Here is a 22,669-nt window from a genome sequence, read left to right on the forward strand (position 1 = left end):
CGGAGAGAGCCTTTGGCGAAGCACGGCCAATCCCAGCCCTCGGTACAGAGAATCGGCCAATGCGCGTCCCTCTCCTGAAAGAAGAGCCCACCCCTTGTGACGTATTGGCGTATGGGAGGCCGGATCTTCTTCGGGCTCTTGGCCTCCCTCCCTCCCTCGCCTTCCGCGCTCGCAGCTCACGTTCTCTAGTTCCGTGCCCGTGGGGTCGTGCGAGGGCGCGTCGTCTGGCGGCGCGGCGGAGGGATGCCACGGGCGCTCTTTCCCTGCGTGTAGGTCGCGCCCTTAGTCTGCGTGGCTTATTCATTCATTTTGCTCAGAGCGCACTGCTGTATGCCCGGCGCGCCACTAACGGGATTCCGCTGGGCTGTAAACGCTAGAGTTGCGTCATTATGCTCCCAGGCACTGCTGGAGTGGGGGCAGAGGAAGAGGAGGTGAGAGATTTTTGTCTAGCCCAGGAGTCACAAACTTTTGACAGCAAGAGCCGAAACTAGCCCACAGATGGTTTTGTTTGTTTGTTGGTTGGTTTTTATGAGAATTTAAGCCCAAAGGACAGCAGCACTTGTGTGTTAAGTAACAGCCAGCCTATACATTTGTTACCTGATTGACATCTGAAGGCATTTGTGTTTGTGATCTTGGTCTTCTCTGAATATACAGCTGTAAAGAGAACAGGTCAAGTGGAAAACCAGGGTACCAAATCCAACTGAAGGGAACTTGAGGGGCAGGGGAGGTTTCAAGGCTGAATGAATCTGACATAAGCAGACTATGAGCAGAAAAGTGATTCTGAAGTTAGCAGAAGACCCAGCACAGTCCTGACCGGCTGTGTGTCAAATCCCACCACCTTCATCAGGCCCACCCTGATCTCAATCAGATGTGCACTCTCCCTCCTTGGAACTCTGCAGCACACGATGAGTACCTTCCCTGTGGCCTGTTTCATTTTCTACTCCGCATGGTGTCCTCATCTGTAAGAGGGGATTGGGTGGATGACTCCTGTGGGTCTTTTCAGCTCTGACATTCTGTGATTTTGTGTTGTAAGCATCTTTTGTTTTATCCTGATAAGTAATTTTTCTTTGAGGAATTGCCTAAACTCCCCTGGATCAGATGGTTCTTAAGGGCCTCCCAAGACAAGGAAGGGTGCGGAGAAAGGGAGGCATGAAGCCCAGGCCTGGCCAACTCTCGTCCCCTCTTCTAGTCCTCATAGATGTGACCCAACCTGAGGTGGTCTGAACCCTTGTCTGGGATTTCAGAGAGGAGGCTGGGAGAGAGAGGCTCATTCTTTTCCTTCGGTGTCTCTAAGCTTGGCAAAGTAAGCCTGGGGCTGTGTATGTTTTTAGTCCTTATACTAGAAGAGCTGGAGAACCAGATCCGGAAATGGGAGAAACCCAGGAAGGCCAGGCAGCGATGATCAGCGAAAGCCATGCTGCTCAAGTGCTCTGATGAGAGTGCAGGCCTGCACTTTTCATGTTGCCATGAATTGCTTTTCAACTCTTCTGTGATATTAAATATCCTCTCAAGATTCATGTTTTTGGTCAGGATCATTGCCTTGGCCTAGTGTAGGTCATGTGCCTGTGTTCCAGCTGGTAATAGGCAAGGAGAGTTCTGGTTTCTGCTGTGGCTTCTACTGGACTCATTGGCTTCTTGTGTGAGAGGAGGGGCCTGAGTCTCAGAGTGGGGTGGGCTTCCCCCACTTTCAAATGATGTTCAGGTGCTGGGTAGCCAAAAAGAACTCTACTCTAGTCCATCTCTTAGGCGAAGGAATGCCCAACATCCACAGACATGCTTCATCTTGTGCTCTCAAATTTAAATAAAAATACTCCCATCCAAGATAATGCAACCATCTCTCTGACAACAACAATAAGAATGTACTCATTTCCTCCCAAATGAGGCCAGCTCAAAGTTTCATCAGTTATTGAATCTGGCCCAAGTCCAAATGTGTAGGTGATGATGCATTTTTCCTCTAAGTTTCATCATCATCCTATCTCAGTGTTGTAAAGTGTAGACTAAAACTTAAAGTTCACCCTCACTGATATACTTTAAATGCAATAATGAAGAGAAAGGAGACAAAAGAAAAGGACAATTGCTAAAAAGTCTCTATATGATACAGCAAGGAAGGAAATACCAGTAGAGGCTACAATCTTCATTTTCACTACTGGTAATGAATCTGTACTGGTATTTACAATTTCCCTTCTCCACGATCCATTCCAGTTCTCCTTACCTTCAAGCTGACCAGGATTCTTTACCTGGTGGGTTAACCACATGTTCACTCATGAGGAGTCGGCCTTGGTGGTCCTGCCTGGGTGTAGCACAGTACCTCTTCACTAACTTGTATCTCTTCCACAATAGCGATGAGGTGCCCGAGGAGACCTCCTGGGTTCTAATCATATTCCTCCTCAGTCGCCTTTTGCTGATCTGACCAAAAAAAATAGGTATGATTTTGATTCATTCACACTGGACAACTATCGTTGTGTTGGCTGTTGTCATTTTTTTTAAAATATATTTTATTGATTTTTTACAGAGAGGAAAGGAGAGGGATAGAGAGTTAGAAACATCGATGAGAGAGAAACATCGATTCAGCTGCCTCTTGCACACCCCCTACTGGGGATGTGCCCGCAACCAAGGTACGTGCCCTTGACTGGAATCGAACCTGGGACCCTTCAGTCCACAGCCGATGCTCTATCCACTGAGCCAAACCAGTTTCGGCTGGCTGTTGTCATTTTTTATTGGACAGTCTAAGGGAAAAGAAGTCAGTGGCCCTGACTGAATAGGTATTGCATGTTTTAAACATCGCGGCACACTGGTTGAAAATGGCCAGTGTGGAGGAAGGAACTTTGCTTGGCCTGTACACACCCGTCTCACTGGCAGAAATGACATGCGCAGAGGAAGCTGCCTGGGGTAAAGACAATGATGTTGATTTTGGACTTAGATGAAAGCAAGACATTCAGATGGTGCTGATTTCTAGTCAGTTGGAGACCCGGAGCTGAAGTTCAGGAGTCAGGGCTGGAGGTGAAGATGAGATCGTCAGTCATATAGCCCAGCTACAGCTAAAGCTACTGTTATGGAACAGAACGAGTTCGTCCACCGGTGCTAGCAGAGCCAAACACTAAGCACAAAGAATGGTAGTGGAGAAATACTGGCTATTTTATTGATGAATGGCACCATCCAGGAGAACAAGGAAGCTACTTGCTCAAAAGCCCGAAGGCTCTGATGGCATGTAGGTTACAACCAGATAGGTCATACAGGCACTGTGAGTTAGGAGTTTGGGGTCATGCTGGAAGCTGGTTGGTTGCAGATGAGGTAAGGGTAAGAAATCATTTCTTCAGGCCTTGAAGACAGACAGCTCCAGGGCCTGTTTCACGGTCCCTCTGTCTGGTTTCATGAGAAAGCAGCCCGGGGTGTCATTTTACCTTAGGGCTCAGGAAGTGAAGCATAATTTAGGTCAGGATGTTATCTTTAGGCCCAGAGGTCTGGACCATGTGGCCATTAGTCAGGTCTGGGCTACTGTTTCCTTCTGCCTTGGGGGTTGCTGATTATCTGGGGGAAAGGGTAAGTTTCTAAGGGGAATGTATACACTGGTGGGCCAAAGTAGGTTTACTGTTGTGAGTATGTGAAACAGATTTTATTCTTGTTTTATTATTTATTAATTATTGTATTATTTTTCATATGAACATGTGATTAGAGAGAGAGATATGATTGGTAGAATTGGGATTTAAAGCTAAGTTTAAAGTCCTAAGGATCCTCAGTTTCACTACAGACAGGACAGAGATTGCATAGGCATGGAAGGGATTGTAAGGCTGGAAAAGCCAAGGATAGTTGCTGTAATTAACATTCATTCTTTCAGCCATTTTACCAGAACTTCAGAAATTTGAGTCTAGCATAAAAAGGTGAATAGGTTTTGCAAATGGTATAATGTCCATTCTGCATCAGCATCTATGTGCCGCCTACATATTTCATGCCCAACATTTGTTTTTGATGACACTGCCTGATCATAGGGTAATTTTGTGATACTAATGTAGTATTTACCCCCATATTTCCTCCTCCCCTGTCCTCAAGTGTTCACTTCCATCAGGGGAGGTTTGCGGAAAGCTGAAAGAAGAAGTTGCCTGCAAAACACTTCCCTTTTTGGCTTTGTTTTCAGAAGTTTAACCCCCTGAGATGACTTAGTGTAGAGAAGCAAGGAAATGGCTCTGAGGGGAACCTGAGCCTCCTCAGGCTGGGGAAGGAGTTCAGGTTCCTTCAACCACGGGCCCCTGGGCAGCACCCCGGGGAGGTGGCCAGACCTCAGAAAGCACAGTGAGGGGTTCCCAGCCTCGTCAACCATCCATATGTCCCCAGAGTGGCATGTAAGCTTGTGGGCTACTGGAACTGAGGGAATCAGGTAAACTGAGACAGTGGAGGCCTTGGCAGTGACCAAAGATGACCCCAAACTGCAGGGTCTATCCAGGGTCATGGATAACTTGAAACAGAATTTCCTGTTGGTTTGGAGTTGAAATTAACTTGATTTAGATCATTTATTCCATAGTAGAGGTTTTTAAAAGTTGTAGGGGATGAATATATTACATCAATAATACTGCCCTGATAATCATTGTGGATTTAGCCTTTTTTATACTATACACAGGGTATGTTTTTTTTTTTTTTGAAGGTAGATTCACAGAAGTAGAATTACAAATTGAAAGGATATAGATATTATTAAGGCTCTTGATACATGACCTAAATCTCCTCTTCTGGATGGGTTGTACCTTTTCAGATTTGTATTTCAAAACTAGGACCTCTTGCCTGGCTGGAATGACTCAGTGGTTGAGCATCAACCTATGAACTAAGAGGTCATGGTTCAATTCCCAGTCAGGGCACATGCCCAGGTTGCAGGCTCGATTCCCAGTGTGGGGCATACAGGGGGCAGCCGATCAATGATTCTCTTCCATCATTGATGTTTCTATCTCTCTCTCTTTCTCCCTTTCTCTCTGAAATAAATAAAAATATATTATAAAAAAAACAAACAAACTAGGGCCTCTCTTCAGTGGGGTGGGGTTGAGGGGGCAGATTGGAAAACTGTTAGGAGGCTATTGCAGTAGTTCATTTGAGACACGAGGAAGGGCCGGTAAGAGTATGGCAGTGGGGAGAAAGAATGGCGAAAATTCCAGTGTCATTGAGGAAGCGATATCAGTAAACCATCTCCCCATGTGGGTGAAGGAGAGAGCAATCAAGAACACCTTGCTGATTTCCAGCTTCAAAATCAGAGTAGACGAGAGAGAACCTATCAGCCAAGAGGAAGTGTGGCTTGGTGGCATGAGCCTGTTTTGTGGATCTGGTTGATCTAGTTTAAATCTCCGCTTCCCAATTCATTAGCTGTGTAGCTCTGAGCCAGTTGTTGAAACTCTCTGAGCTTATTTGCCTAGATTTACTCATTTGTGAAATGCCCATAGTAATTTGTCAGTCTCCCAGGTTACTGTGAGGATTAAATGTGAAAATGTTTTTAAAGCACTTGGCCTATTGTGGTTTTAAAGACATTAAAGAGGCTCCGGTTGGGTAGCTCATTTGGTTAGAGCAGTGGTCGGCAAACTCATTAGTCAATAGAGCCAAATATCAACAGTACAACGATTGAAATTTCTTTTGAGAGCCAAATTTTTTAAACTTAAACTTCTTCTAACGCCACTTCTTCAAAATAGACTCGTCCAGGCCGTGGTATTTTGTGGAAGAGCCACACTCAAGGGGCCAAAGAGCCGCATGTGGCTCGCGAGCCGCAGTTTGCCAACCACTGGGTTAGAGCATTGTCCCAATATACCAACGTTGTGGCTTCGATCCCTAGTCAGGGCACATATAAGAATGAACCAATGAATGCATAAAAAAGTGGAACAACAAATCTCTCTCTCTCTCTCTCCTCCCCTCCCTCCCTTCCTCCCTCCCCCTTCCTCTCTTTAAAAATTAAAAAAAAGCAATTAAAGAAAACTGATACTATTGATAGAATAAGATGTAAAGACTTAGGGAATAAGAGCATATGTGGTTTGAGATAAATTGTGTTTAAGATACCTGCAAGAGATTGCACGCAGTAGACTTCATCTTTGTACACTTCTCTTTTTAAAGAGACCTAGAGGCATGAGAAGGACTAGGAAACAGAGGGTGGTGATCCTGCTCTTGGGAGTAAACCAGAGGGCAGTGCTGCAGTTCTCAAGTATGACCACAAGGTGGAGTCCATTTTGTCGCCTAGAGCTTCTCAGACTTGACTGCCACAGTGGAAGTGCAGTATTTCTCTGCAAAACATCCAGGGAGCATCCCTTCTGTGCTCAGCTCTGCTTTCCAGACTTGTATGGTGGGGGCTGCAGCTTTTGTGAGGGCAGGCAGTTTCTTTCGCACCACAGGGTTTTAGGCTTTCACCTGGTCAGGGAAGTTTTCCTTCCAGATGGTCACTGAAGCATCTGACTAGGGGCAGAGTGAACTGCACACTGGGTTTCCTGAGAGCTACAAGTACTTTTCTATTTCTGAAAGTGGACTTAGAAAAAAGGAAACATTTCACAGAGCTCAAAAGATTTCTTGGGCCCTGACCGGTTTGGCTCAATGGATAGAGCGTCAGCCTGCGGACTGAAGGGTCTCAGGGTTCGATTCCAGTCAAGGGCATGTACCTTGGTTGCCGGCACATCCCCAGTAGGGGGTGTGTAGGAGGCAGCTTATTGATGTTTCTCTCTCATTGATGTTTCTAACTATCCCTCTCCCTTCCTCTCTGTAAAAAATCAATCATATATATATATATATATATATATATATATATATATATGATTTCTTGGTGACGTATTGTAAAATCTCTTCCCCACCTGCCTCTTAAAAGAAAATGAGGACATTGAAACAGTTGAAAAGGGAAGATCTGGCTGCAGGCACAGATCTTCCCTGCAGAGTGTTGGGGCATAGTAAACCTCCTTTTTCTAGAGAAAACAAAATTTCTTATTAACGGGAATTACACTGTTATCAGCATTACACACTAGTATAAATGGAATGTATGTGTGTCCCCTCCCCAAATCCATATGTTGAGGCCCTAACCCCCAGTGTGGCTATATTTGGAGTAAGAAAGTAGTAAAGGTTAAATGAAGTCACAGTCTTTAAAAAAAAAGAAGGTAAAAATAAGCATATAAGTAACTAGAACGCAAAACATTATAAGGCTTGGGATAGATATCATTTGGGGAGTCATCCCAGCCCACCAGCCATTCATTCCCCTTTCTCTAGAACCTGTCCATCTGCCCTGGGAAGGGGCAAGCAGCAGCTGATGCAGAAAGAGACTCTGTTGTGAGAAAAACAAACAAACAATGAACAACAAAATGGAGAAAGAGATGGAGCATGTCAGTAGACACATTTCTGCTTTTGTGTCCAAAGAATCTATAATCCCCAAATGACTTTTGGGATGTTACACCTACTTTGATTTCTCACTGATTCCAAGTTACCTTTCATATCATTTATATAGTTAGTCTACACAGTATATTTTTCACATGATAGAATAGCTCCCCCCCCCAATGTCTTCATTGATTTTAGAGAAATGAAGGGAGAGGGGGAGAGAGAGAAACATCGATCAGCTGCCTCCTGAATGCCCTCTAATGAGGATGAAGTCCGAAAACCAGGAATCAAACTGATGGACCTCTCCATGCATGGGACAATGCTCAACCAGCTGAGGCACACCAGCCAGGCTAGAATAGATTTTAAAAATGGGTTTCAAGTTACTTTATGTGTCTATTTTAATTTCGTGCCTGCTCGATTAGCTCTCTGCTTCACAGAGACTTCTCCATGAATCCTTGTTTACAAACCGGACAGGGCTTCTGAGTATTCTGGGACACTGATGTCTACTAATAAACTGGCATAAATGGTTTCTCTAGCTCTATGTCTAACTAAAGGTTAAAAATAATATGGATAATCACCATAGTAAAAGGCCAATATGCAAACGGTTGTCATGCCATGACGCCATAATGCCGTAACACCATGACACCTTAAGGACCTATCAGCTGGGACCTGAGACTGCGTGGCACCAAGCCGGGGATGGGGGACCTGAGGCTGTGCCCCCCTGAAGCTGTGCCCCCTGCCCCAGCGCCTGGACATGAGGCTGCATTCCCTGCCGAGCCGAGCTTGGTGGGGGTGGGGCCGGCTGGGTCTTAGTGTCACCCAATGGGGGAGGGGCCGGCTGGACACTTCTATTATAGAGAAAGGGCAAATAGCAATATTAAAATATTTCCTCTAATTAATTCCCTTTTAATGTGCATGAATTTTGTGCACCAGGCCACTAGTGTAGATATAAAAGGTAGTCATTTCCTCTATCTCAAAAGAGTATTCACTGCTTTTCAGCTGGGTGAGCTTGGATAAATTAATTAACCTTCGTTTCTCATTTGTAAAATGGCAATTACAATAGTGCCACCCTCACTGGGTTGTTCTGAGGATTAAATGGGATTATCTGTGTAAACCGCTTAGCACGGTGCCTGGCACATCAGTAAACCAGGTGCTCAATCACAGTTGGCAGCTACCCAGGTAAAAGGAATGAAGAGTATCTCTAAATGCTGCCGTAGAGTGGTCTCTAGTATATACTGTGAAGGGAAGAAAACAAGGTAGAGAACAGTGGCTAGAGTATGCAACCATATTAAATATAGATATTTAATTTATAAATATAAACACTTATGATGAGGACAGGGATGGGAGCCAGACTTCTCTGAACATACCTTCATTTGTAGATTTGACCATGGAAGTAGTTTACATAATTATAAAATAACATTCAAAAAATGTAAAGCCATCCCTAAAAATAAAAAATAAAATATAAAATAAAACAAACCAGTTTTGGGGATAACTAGCCAGAGAAGGAACTCTTATAAGTGACTGTAAAATAGTCATTTAAATATATATCCCTGGTGGATATACCCTGAGGAGACAAAGGAACTGCCAAAATAAAAGTATTGCACTGTGTAAAATAATCACAGTTTTGCTGGCAGAATTGCTATTCTGAGATTGTTGTGTGTTTATTGTGGTATGGTAAAGCAAAACAAATTATGACATTGTCATCCTGTCATTCCCAAAGTAAATGAAAACCGGGATTGTCAGTGTGGGAGAAAGGAGATATGGAAGTAAGAGAGAAGAGATCAAGTAAAATTCCCACAGTCCTGATTTTGAATGAGAACTTTCAGTCTGAATTCAGAATGTATTTCTTGGCTCTGTCCATGAAAAAGGCCTAGAAATAATGACCAACCATGTAGCAATGAGCATTCCTAGCCTCCAGATTGTGGTCTCGTGCATTAAAATGTACCCACAGGATACTAAGTTATGGAGGTGACTGAGTGATGACATGGAGAAGTAATGCATAGAAGAAGACTTATCACCTACATTTCCTGGGAGAAGGAGAATTCCACAGCATGCCAGGTGGGGAGCAGCAGGTTTCATTAGGAAGCGGAAAGAGTGAGGAGAAACATGGTGCAGATACTTTATTGTGTTTTTGTGGGAAAGGCAAGGCTGGGCAGGGTTTATAGTTTAGGTCTGGATCTTCTGAATAATGTCGGCGGGCTCTGGCCCATAGGGGTGGGTTCTAGTTATCTGCTATCTGGCCCTGGGTTGATTTAGGGCAGTGGGAATATTGGCTTGGTATGTGAGAGTTAGATAAAGGAGGTGGTTGGAGGTAGGATTGGTTGGCTTGCATATGAAAGGTGTGTTGGCAGGGAAGTTATTATTTTAGGAATTAGCAAAACCTGGGAGGGGCAGTCTTCTCCCAGGCAGCAAGGCTCCACAAGATGTCAAAACATCAGAGAATGACATGATTAATACATCTCAAAGTACCATTTCCCACTAATATTTGAGATGTGCCTAGAAGATGTTGTCATATTAGAGTTTAAGGAAGCTTTCAGAGATGGCTTGGGTCATACGAAGAGGGCTCAGGAGCCAACGTGAGGAGCCTCCCACTGGCCAAAAATGGGATCATTTCAGCATCAATAAGAATAAAAACTGCAGTGGATCAAAACACAGCAAATATATTTATTTTTTATTTTTTATTTTTTTTTATTATTTTATTTTTTTTTTTTTACATTTTTTTAATTGTTTGAAGTATTAAAAATAGTAGTACATATGTCTCTTTTTTTCCCCCAAGCAAATATATTTAAAGCCAACTCAGTATTGTGAAAGCTGGTAAACAAAGGAAAAAAAGCAAGCATTTGATTTTCCTGTAAAAACTGTACCACTGAGTAACCAAATAGTAAATGAAAGGCATCTTCTTTGTTTCAGTGCCATATAAGGAATAATGGAACCAGACGATCGCCATTGATTGGATAAGCCCTCGTGTTTTAAGGATCTAGGTGTGGAATATCAGCACCTGCTGTCATAGTAAATGAGAAACAAGTAGACATGAAGAGCCTTCTGCTAGAGGATCACACTGCTCCCCAGGAAGTATTCTTGCAAAGAAATTGAGCCCAAATCTGAATGAGCCTCTAGTTTCAACAACCAAATGTTAAGAAATTCAAAGGAAAGGAAAGAGAAATACATGAAATGATGCCATCATAGCGTTGTAACCAGCAAAATCCAGACTGGGGGCAACTCTCCAGGCCAAATACTCTTCTGTATTCAACAAATTAATTTCAATAAAAAAAATTTCAATGGGGCAGGGTTGTAGGGGTGGGGGACATAGGGGCGAAGAGACATATCAGTCAATTGCTATGTGGAGTTGATATCAATCCTAATTCAAATAAACCTTTAAAAAGTTATAACTTTGAGGTTTTTTTAAATAAATTTTTATTGATTTCAGAGAGGAAGGAAGGGGTAGAGAAAGATAGAAACATCAATGATGAGAATCATTGATCAGCTGCCTCCTGCAAGCCCCACGCTGGGGATCTAGCCTGGACATATGCCCCAACCGGAAATTGAATCTTCTGATTCATAGGTCGATGCTCAACCACTGAGCCATGCTGGCCAGGCTAACTTGGGTTCTTATCTGTTAGAGACATATACTAAAATATTTATAAATAAAACTATGCTGTCTTGGATATGCTTCAAAATAATGCAGGAGTGGGATGTGGGTGGGTATAGATGAAATGGGATGGTCAGTGTGTGACGAATACATAAAGGTTCTTTATGCTATTCAGTTTACTTTAGTGTGTCTTTAAGGTTTTCCATAATAAAAAGGTTAAAAAAAAGAATGTGAAGGTGACAGAGTAGGCATTTAGACAGGCCTGAGCAGGACAGCAACAAAAGGCCAGGTATGGAATGTCACCAGGGCAGAATGTTCTGGGTGCCTAGCAACGAGCAGAACTAGAAAAAACAACCATTCTAGGCAAGGACCTCACCCCCAGGGTCACCCTTCCTCCCCTACCGTGTCACTAGTCATGCAGTTTAGATCCCCTTAGAGGAGAATGGCCTCACAGGACTCCCCTACAAGCCTTTGAACTACCACTCCCTTAATTAAATATTAAGCCTCCAGGACAATGATCAGCATCAAATAATCTTGGGGATAAGGCCTCAGGCCTGTTGACCACAGAGACAGGGTTTTGGTCAAACTCGAGACGGCATCTAGGCCTCAGTGTGTTTCAGCTCTAGGCTCAGAAAAGCCCAGATGAAGAGATGCCAGAGCTGACATCAGGATCAGATGCAATGACTAATGACCGTAGCACCAACCAATCAGTAGAGACCAGGACCCTGAAGGGACACACCTGGAAAGCTAATGACTATTCTGTTGAGATCCTCTCCTGAGACCTCCCCTAAAATCCCTGCCTTTGGAAAATAGATAAAAATCCTTAACGCAAGAATCCAGTGCATGCTCTCTCTAGAGCGTGCTGTGCCTTCCCCCCTTCTTCTTCCCTTAGGCTAGTTATCTTTGCTTTATTTTTCCTAAGCTCCAAGGACCCTTCCTTTGCCTCTGTAACTTGTGTCCTGAGTCCATGCAACCCAGTTGGCCCACGTCTTCTACCTCTGTGACTTTCTAACTAAACTTCATGGGCCAGAGTTCTTGGCTGTGAATTCTTTCTTAGCTGAACTCAAGAACTGAGGTCTAAGCTGTGGTTAACAAAATAACAACAATAAAATTTTAGCAATTATTCCCTCTATGCCCAGCCCATCTCCAGCATAGCTCATTAATATAAAAAGACCCAAAGACTAGCAGAGCAGTCAAGACTCAGTTTTCAAATTCTTCCTTAATATAACTTAATAGAACTTTCCAGGCACATTTATAATAATATCCTATTAATTCTTATGGAAATTAGATAGTCTACACTTAATTCATCATTCAGACAACCAAAACTGACCCGTTTAAGTTAAAAGCTAATTATTTTTATTAAGCTTTTTCTAAATGTTTTATATTGTTTCCTGTTACAGGAAATTAATTTTTACATTTTTTTTGGTAATTTTATTACTTAAGTCATTGTTGAGAAACCTCAGGCATTGTGCTGTCTGTAATCCAGCCTGGGGGGTAATTTATTTTTTAAAAATATATTTTTATTGATTTCAGAGAGGAAGGGAGAGGGAGAGATAGAAACATCAATGATGAGAGCATCATTGATCAGCTGCCTCCTGCACGCCCCCTATTGGGGGTCAAGCCCACAACTGGGGCTTGTGCCCTTGATCAGAATGGAGCCCGGGACCCTTTAGTCCATAAGCCGATGCTCTATCCACTGAGCCAAACTGGCTAGGGGAGTGGGCGGCAAACTGTGGCTCGCGAGCCGCAGTTTGCCGCTCTGTTGACTAATGAGTTTGCTGACCACTGGGCTAGGGCAAGTCTGGGGGAGGGGGGCAATTTAATTGTCTGGTGTTATTAGTAATTCAAAATGCTGAGACTTTTATCCTTTTGTTCTATCTAGTGATCTTCCTATTTCCTCCTTCTTTTTGCCATTCCCGTATAGGCTTGACTCCACCCCCCCCCCCCGCCCCGACAACCAGTTCCATATACATAACTGTAATCTGCTCACTGCTATCCTTTTACAATCTTCATCGCAGTCTAACAGGGTGCCCCACACACAGTAAGCACTCAACAACCATTTAGTGAATTGGGTTAAACCTGGGAAGAATGGAAGGTAGCCAGAGGAAATAAAATAATTAAGCTTATTAAATCATTAACCTTAATTTTAGACACATCACTTAAGCTGCTGAGTGTAGTTTGGTAATTCATGCCTGAGTTCCAAAAGGTTGAGGCTGCCAGGAGTCTGGCTGCTGAATTAAATGGGAGTTATGGCTTTATTAAATACTAACAGGTATGTTTGCAGGCACACATAATTGCAGCTAATTATACCACAGGAAGAACAAAAGTAGCAAATTGATAAAGGAATTCTGTTACTACTTCTATTATGAAGACTAGCCCTTGATTAGCTTAAGTACAACCCCTACCTTCATTGTAAGATATCAGTGTATAAAAGTATTAGCTGTGAAATTCCAAGGTACTTGTTGAAAGCAAAACACTTAAAAAAAAATCTTCATCGAAGGATATGTTCACTGATTTTTTTTTTTTTTGAAGAGAGAGAGGAAGAGAGAGAGAGAGAGAAGAGAGATGGGAGAGAGAAACATTGATCGGTTGCCTCGGTACACACCCTAACTGGGGATTGAACCCCCAACCTAGGTATGTGCCCTGATGGGGAATCAAACCCGCAACCTTTTGATGTATAGTATGACACTTTGACTAACTGAGCTACCCAGCCAGGGCTAAAATACATTTTTATAAAAGCAGATGAAATATATTTTTAAAAATTTTTATTGATTTTTAGAGAGGAAGGAAGAGGGATAGAGAGATAGAAATGTCATTGATCGGCTGCCTCCCACACTCTCCACCTCTACCGGGGATCGAGCCCACAACCTGGGCATGTGCCTCGACTGAGAATTGAACTGGGGACCTCTCGGTTCATGCTCAACCATTGAGCACACTGGCTGGCCGGGTGAAATATGTTTACTAAAGTAAAGAATTAAGTAAATTGTGTGGAAGGAAAAAACAATCCATAATCTTCATTTAAATGGTCTTTCCAACTAAAACATTTGCTCTTTACCTCACCTATGAGACACACCTTAAGTGTATCTTTGGTAGGCAATCAGTTATTTCTCACTAACTAAAGTTTTGCTCAGGCATAAAAGCTTAGAGTCATTCTAGATTCCTCCAGAATGGTATCCAATTTCATCCATCTCATCATGTGGCATTCAATCCATTCATAAATCCTACTGATTACCTTTGCATTATCTTCAGAATCCATCTGGAATCCAGCCATCTCAGCATATCCACTGCTACATCCAATCCAAATCACCATGCTCCCTCTCCTTAGCCTTGTGTGAGCTTCTTATCTGATCTCCTACTTCCACCACTGTCTGCTCACTATGGTTTAGCAGGGCTGATTGTAAGAAGACAGTCTTATCATGTCTCTTCCGTGCTCAGTACGCCCCAGTGGCTCCTATGACACATCTGTCCTCATCATGGTCTACTAGTACTTGTCTACCCAACCTGGCCCCTGCCTGCCTCTTGGAACTCATTCCCTCCACTCTCCTCCTCAGCTACTTTGCTCAAATTATGTTTTCTTGCTGCTCTTTAAACACACAATAAATATTTGCTGAATAAAAGAAGTACAATAGTTTCTGTATGAATGAATGAGATCTATAATAATTATAATCAATAACAATTAGTATAAACTATTATGCTAGCCCAGCTCAGGGAGATGCTATTTTATCCAATTGTTTGAAACTTGTGGTTCTCAGCCTTTACCTGGGAGGGCTTATTAAAACTCAGATGGTTGATCTCACTGCTAAAGGTTCTGGTTCAGTAGGTCTGGAATGAGCCTAAATATTTGCATTTTTGGCCTAAATATTCCAGCCTGGAAGGCCAATTGACCATTTTGAGCAGAAATTTGGCTAATTTTGTCCTGCTGTTCCTATCTGTTCTTTGGATGAAAAAGATTTAAGTGCAGAAATGTATGGGGTTAAAAACCCTGAACCTCATTTTTGGACACTTAGCCACAGGGTGGCCCCCTAGCTCCAGAAATGACTCCATTGGTCCCCAATAAAAACAGCTGTTGCTTGGAGAAGTTCCAAACTTTTTTTTTTTTAAGTGAATTTAGCTGCAGGACCAGTAGTTTGCTGTTCACAAAAGGCTGTCATGGGACATGTGGGTGGCTTTGTCAGCAATGTAAGATTCTATGTTCTATTAGAAGTCACTGCAGTCACTCCTATGGAAACGACACAGGGGAAAGGAGATTTGAAAGTTGAAAGATGAAGGGAGATTTCGTTGTGGCCAAGAAGGAAGAAAGTGTACCCAGGACAAACGTCCATCTCTGGGTCCGTCATGCCAGCCTGCACATAACAGACACCCCTCACACCCCTTCACACCTCTCATTACTGTATGAGGAGAAAGGGGCCTTTCATTCAAGTGCTGGCTGCCCTTCCTCGACCTCTTCACCTCACTCCCAGGCTGACAAGGGGGCCCAGGCACAGCAAGAGTGGGAGAAAAGAACAGGACTGAGGACCTGGGCATGCCGCCTTCCTGGGCATGGCATTGGTACCTGAGGAGGAGCTGGGCTGGCATGAGCGCTGAGGAACTGGGGGGCAGGGAAGCAACATGTGTGGACTCCATGTACGGCTCTTCCCTGTCTCCCTTGCACACCTGTTCTCTTGCTTCTCTTTCTTTGTAGAGTGAAACCCAGTTTTATACATTAATGGAGTATGGAAAATGCATCTAGGTGAGAATGTGCAAAAGTGAAATATAGACTTCCATATTGCAAGGGGGTTTCCACTCCCAGAAAGGTAAACAAGGCTATAAAGTTCCTGCTGATACCCCGTGCATCAGACATATTTTTCAGTAATGCAGTTTCAGCAGTTTACATGTGCTCTGTACATGGGAACAGGCACTTGTTCTTTTTACCCGATAACGGTCCTGTTGAGGCGATAGATTGACTGCTTTGGGTACTACTTGTAATCTTTAAGCTGTTTCAGTTTTATTAAATTTATTATGAGACATAAATCTCATCACAAATATCATTACTCTCATTTTTCTTCTCGTTTGAGAGAAAAAAAGAACAAGGGCAAGTGCCATAAAACACTCAAATAGCCATAAAACAAGTATTGCCGCCAAAACCGGTTTGGCTCAGTGGATAGAGCATCGGCCTGCGGACTGAAAGGTCCTGGGTTCGATTCCGGTCAAGGGCACGTAACTTGGTTGCGGGCACATCCCCAGTGGGAGGTGTGCAGGAGGCAGCTGATCGATGTTTCTCTCTCATCGATGTTTCTAACTCTCTATCCCTCTCCTTTCCTCTCTGTAAAAAATCAATAAAATATATTAAAAAAAACAACAAAAAACACGAAGCTGTAAAAAACAAACAAACAAACAAAACAAAAAAACAAGTATTGCCGAACTAAGAAGCTGACACCACAGAAACGGATCCATCGGCTGGCGGGCATCATTGTGAGAGGGTTTGAAGTATTCATTCATTCACCAAAGTCTGCATTTGTCATGTGACAGGCACTTAGGGAAATCCAGCCCTTGTCTGGAATAGGGGGATGTGTCCTGTAAATGGGAGCTGTGACCCACCCTGCCCATTGGCCCTCAATGCCCATTCTAACTCCTCTACCTTGCTGAGCTATTGAAAGCCTGGGGAACTAGAAACCACTTTCCTGGACTTCCTTGAAGCCCTGCCAAACAGAGGCACCTGTGTGAAACCTAAGGCGAGGCTGGGAAGGCGGAAGTGAGAAATACAGGTTAGAGCTACCCTGGGAGGTCAGGTTGCAGTAGCTTGGCGGTGGGTTCCCATTGCCTGGTCCCTAGTGTCCCCGTGGTGGGGTGGTGGGCAGTGGCAACAATGGAACTTCTTAGTGCCGGTCTTCTCAGAACTCTTAGCTGCGTTGTTCATGGCTACTGGCAGCCCACCTGTTCCCTTATCCCCAGAAATTCTGTCTGCTTCTTACTCAGACCCTGCAATCAACACTTTTCATAACTATGGTAGAGTGGGTTCTGCTGTCTCCAACTTGGGAATTCTTACTAATAGATTATCCAAACCAAAGCTTTCAGCCTGGGCTCAAGGAGATCTGGCGTGACATTATTCTCTTCAAATCCGCTGAAGCTGGGACCAGTCCCTTGTTTTATTCTCTTCTAGTTACTGTTCACAGGTTTGATCTCTTCCTCCCATGTGCTCTGAGGTTATCAGTCAGCACGGTTCCAGCACTCCCTACCTGATGGCTGGTTTTTGCCCTGTTTTCTCATCCAGTTCCTTAAAGGTGTTTATTTTGACATCCAGCCTCACAGTCTTCCTTGGCACTTTTGCAGGACCAGTAGGTTTCTGTTCACAAAGGGCTGCCTCATGGCACTGTCACTTGGCGGTTTTTTGACAGTGATCACCATGAGAACGCAAACACCATGAGAAAGTAAACACATTGACTTGCGCAACTCAAAACGGACAAACAAACCACAAGTGCTCATTGATCCAGAGCTGACAGCATGGCATGCCGTGAGAGCTCCCATCGGCCAGGGACACACAGTAATACTCCACCACTGGCTAATAGGTATTGTACGAAAAAAATCTATGTCAACTCTTTTCTTCAGTACTGCAATCCCTCATGTGAATGGCACCCTCAGCTTTAAATATGACACTACTCGGGTAGTCTATTTCTCTTGCACAAAAGGGCAGATGGCAGGAAAGTGGACTATAGGCATTGAAAGCCACATAGAGATATATCTGCTAGACAGTGACAGAAGGCACCTGTGCTAAGAAAGGACAGACAGTGGCTAACTGCAACTCTAATACCAAATTCCAGTGTGTGTGGGAAACCTCCCACGTGACCAAGCAATTATTCTACGCCAGCTGGGTGTCTTACAATTCAACTCAATTCTGACACTATCTACCTGGCAATAGCATCAGATCCCACAGGGTAAGGGCTCAGTCCTATAAGGCTGCCTCCACTTCAGATGCCAATTGCAAGCCCAGGCAGGCTGTCACCAGAATTTTTGACCAACTGGCTATATATTAGGTGTTTTCACATTTGATTAATTTGCTAGAGTGGCTCACAGAACTCAGGAAACGGTTTACTCACTAGATTACTAGTTTATTAGAAAAGGATATACACTGAGTGGCCAAGTTATTACGATCTCTGAACGCATAATAGTCTGGCCACTCAGTGTATATCCTATATCATAAAAGGCTAATATGAAAATTGTCCCCTGGACCAGGAGTTCGACCAGCAGGCAGGCCGGCCAACTGCCCATGTCCCCTCCCCCTGGCCAGGCTGGCCGGACCCCACCCATGCACAAATTCATGCACCAGGCCTCTAATATATATATATATACACACACACACACACACACACACATACACATACGCACACACTGAGTGGCCAGATTATTATGTGTTCAGAGATCATAATAATCTGGCCACTCAGTGTCTATAACTTAAGAATCAACAGGTGGAAGGGATGCCTACGACAAGGGCAAAGAGCTCCCATGCTCTCTGCAAGTGTCACTCTCCCCACACCTCCACGTGTTCACCAACCTGGTAACTCTGGGAGCCTCATCCTTTTGGGTTTTTATGGAGGCTTCATTACTTGGACAGGATGGATGAAATCATGGCAATCAATTCAACCTCTGGCCCCTCTCCCAGGAGGCTAGGGGTGGGACTGAAAGTTCCAACCTTCAGTCCGTCACATTGTGGATTCTCTTGACAACCAGCCCACTCCTTGGGTACAAGTCACCTCATTAACATAAACTTAGTCATGGTTGAAAGGGGCTGGTTATAAATAACAAGAGCCATCTTACCTTTATGGCTGTGAAGCACTTTTAGGAATGGAGGACAAGAGACCAAATAGTGTAACAAAAGATGCTTCCCCTGCTCTAATTGCTTAGGAAATTCCAAGGTTTTGGGGAGCTGTAAACCAGGAACTGTGGGCAAAGACCAAATATATATTTCTTATAAATATTGTACTAGCTCAGTGGTTCACATATTAGAATCACCTGTGACTTTTTAAAAATGTAAATAACCAGGTCCCAAACTAGGCTGATGGAATCAGAGTCTCTGTGGGTAGGGCTCTGGCATTTTATTTAAGCTCAGGGAATCCTAACGAGCCCTCGAGGTTGAGAACCACTGGGTGGGGCTTCCCACTTTGCCCTACTTTTTCCTGTGAATGTGGCTTTTCTCCTCTCTCTGTGGACATCTGAGGATTTAAGATGAAGTAGCCACACAGGTTTTTCTAACAAATAGCATTTGTGGCTGGAGGCCAGCTTCCTGTTCAAAGGCTATCTCTTACACAGATCAGGTCTGTATGGTGGGGATGGGAGCTGGACAAGGGTATGAACATACAGGGGAGGAACAAACTTTCCTCTATCCTCAAGGTTCTTCTGGTTGGTTGAATAATCAAATAGACATGAGACGGGTTAGCAAGAGAAAAGAACTAAATTTAATACATATGTATGGGAACCCCACATACATGAGATTCAGAGATTCCCACATGCAGGGTGGTTCAGAGATAGAAAGCGGGATTGAGGGATATAAGAAAGGCATCCTGAGCTAGGGATGAGGTAAGGTGTCTTGGGGGCTTCAAAGGGTCATTGCAGGATGATAAAAAGAGCAGACATGCCCAGCTGATGGGGCTCAGTGTTTGAACGTCAACCTATGAACCAGGAGGTTAGGGTTCAATTTCCGGTCAGGGCACATGCCTAGGTCATGGGCTTGATCCCCAGTGCAGGAGGCAGCTGATCAATGACTCTCATCATTGATGTTTCTATCACTCTCTCCCTCTTCATTCCTCTCTGAAATCAATTAAAAATATATATATTTTTAAAAGCAGACATTTAGTAAGTAGAAGTTTGCCTTGTCTTAAAGAAAGTAGTTACAGCCCTGACTGGTTTGGCTCAGTGGATAGAGCGTCGGCCTGTGGACTGAAAGGTCCCAGGTTCGATTCCGGTCAAGGGCATGTACCTTGGTTGCAGGCACATCCCCAGTAGGAGGTGTGCAGGAGGCAGCTGATCGATGTTTCTTTCTCATCGATGTTTCTAACTCTCTATCCCTCTCTCTTCCTCTCTGTAAAAAATGAATAAAATATATTAAAAAAAAGAAAAAAAAAAAAAGAAAGTAGTTACAGGGAGGAGCCAAAGTTTCTTTTAAGCCTGAAGCTATAATTGCCTTTATCTCAAAGTAATCTGCATATCACTGAGGCCCATCTTGGGGTGGCTTGTTCTGAACCCCTCCAAACACTAGCAGTCAAGGATCGCTGAGGGCCATCTTGGAGTGTCTCTCAGATAAGGTCTTACTTTGTCCTCCAGCTAGTAAAAATTCCAACCAGCCAACCAGCAAACCTCAGGCTGGCTGTTGTCCTAGGATTAAGCTGGCTGAGCCCTCTTTCCTGGGCTGAACACTGTAGCACAGTTTACATGGCTTTCCAGTTTCCATCAAACAATACCAGTGGCAAATGGGTCAGGAGAGTGGGGACAGATTTTCTTTAGAGCGGGAGTTGGCAAAATTTTCCCATAATGGGCCAGATCATAGGTTATTTAGGCTTTCTGGGACAAGAGGTAAAATCAGAAGATATGAAGTAGGTTCTTATATAACAGAAGAGAAAACTCTGCCCTGCCCCACCACCCATTCGCCTGGGGTGGGCCATCCCCAGTGGGGGACAAACATGATGACCAGTTGCCATCAGATGGAGACAAAGAGCCACTGGCCTGATGGGGGTGGGCTTGATGGACAGTGGGGGAAGGACAGCTGGCTACCAGTCAGTTTCACTCTGCCAGTGTCATCTAGACCCTGGAGCACAAGTCCAGTCATCTCAGCTGGGGCCACTGGCCAGAGTGGAGCAATTCTCCAAGTTGCTGACTCCTGAACTGGGATTCCATGCCTTGGTCCCCAGCTGTTGCCAATAGCAAAGTCCCCAGCATGTTTGTGGTGACTAGCATGGACCCTGGCAGGGGTGAGATGTGACCATTCACCAGGGAGGCTGGTGCTGGGAGTGGAAGGCAGAGCAGGGGCCAGGGCTGCATGTGACTTTCATGGGGTCTTGGTACTTTTGCCTTCATGGGGCCTTCCTCCATTAAAACATATTAAAGATAATCTATATATATAAAAGCCTAAGCGACCATTGCAACTGAATGGACGACTGAACAGACTGCGTGGAGCGACCAGGCTGGCAGGTGGGTTAGTGAGGGGCGACCAAATGACCAAGCAGCAGGATGTGTGGGGTGACCAGGCCGGCAGGGGGTTAGTGAGGGGCAACCAAACAACTGAGCAGCAGGCTGCATGGGGTGACCAGGCCTGCAGTGGGGGCAGTTGGGAGCAACCAGGCCAGCAGGGGGGGCAGTAAGGTGTGACCAGGCCAGCGGGTGGGGGTCAGTTAGGGGTGACCAGGCCATGGGGGGTGGGGAGTTGGGGCGACTAGGCTGGCAGGGGGGGCAGTTCAGGGCAACCAGGCCGGCGGGGGAGGTCGGGCAGTTGGGGGCGACTAGGCCAGCAGGGGGGGCAGTTGGGAGTGACCAGACCATCGGGGGGGGGGGGGCAGTTAGGGGTGATCAGGCAGGCAGGCAGGTGAGCAGTTAGGAGCTAGTGGTCCTGGATTGTGAGAGGGATGTCCGACTGCCAGTTTAGGTCCGATCTGTGGGATCGGGCCTAAACCAGCAGTCGGACATCCCCCGAGGGGTCCTGGATTGGAGAGGGTGCAGGCTGGGCTGAGGGGACCCCCCCCCCCCGCATGCATGAATTTTGTGCACGGGGCATCTAGTATTCTATAACTGTGTTGATCTAAGGACCAATATAATCCAGACTGGATTATATCCTTCTGATTTTAAAATATTTTTGTGGGTCCCTAAAAAGTATTGGGTGTCATAAGTCCTGTATATACTATGCTTAATGGGTAAGTCAGCCCTGATACAGGTGGAGGGGGCCACCCTGGCTTGGCTCCAATGCTGTCTTTTGGAGCAGTGTCGAGGGCACACAAAAACAAGTGGTGGGTTATGATTGGCTGACCCCTGTTCTAGATGACCAAGATGAAATTAGCTGAATTTCCAATTTCCATTTGGTTCTCTTAGAGGGGCGTGGCTAGAGGTGAGGGGGACACCTAAGACATGGTCACCCAAAGTGACTGGCAACCCCTACAGAGAGTTAGATCTCCTGCCAGGTCCTGCACCCTAGCCTTTTTTTTCCTAATGAAGGTATCACCTATGGAAAAGTACATAAAACATGTGCACAACGTAATGCATTATCATGAAGCAAACACTCATCCAGATCAAGAAACAGAACTGGCCAGCACTTCCAGAGGTCCGTCTTGTCCCACTCCCAACCACTGCCCCTCTGTCCACCTGAAGAAGGGAACTGAACTGACTTCTCACCCTGAGACCAGTTTCATTGCACTGACAGCATTGCATTCTGGGGCCTGGCCTCTGGCCTCTGTCATCATGGCCCTGGTTGCTCTTGTGTTTCTGGAGGGATGGGATGTAGTTCACCACACCTCACAAGATCCTGGGGCTGCCCTTTTGCCATGAGATTGGTTTTCTTAGAGGGGCTTGGCTGGAGGCAAGGAGGGCCTGTGAGCCATCAACTGCCCAGCCCAGGCTGCTCTGCGGACTAGAGAGGTAAAAGTTACATTGATGCTACAAAGTGCCTAGCAACAAACCCAGATGCCTGTGATGGGCACACTAACACCAGGAAAACCAACCTGAGCAGTGACGTTGATGAAGGAGGTTCCTCTTGACCTCAAATCAATACTGTTGCCTCTGAGGCTCATTAGCCCCCACCTATTAAAAGGGAGA

This window comes from Plecotus auritus (genome assembly GCF_963455305.1).
Source record: "Plecotus auritus genome assembly, chromosome: 8".
Taxonomy (NCBI): domain Eukaryota; kingdom Metazoa; phylum Chordata; class Mammalia; order Chiroptera; family Vespertilionidae; genus Plecotus; species Plecotus auritus.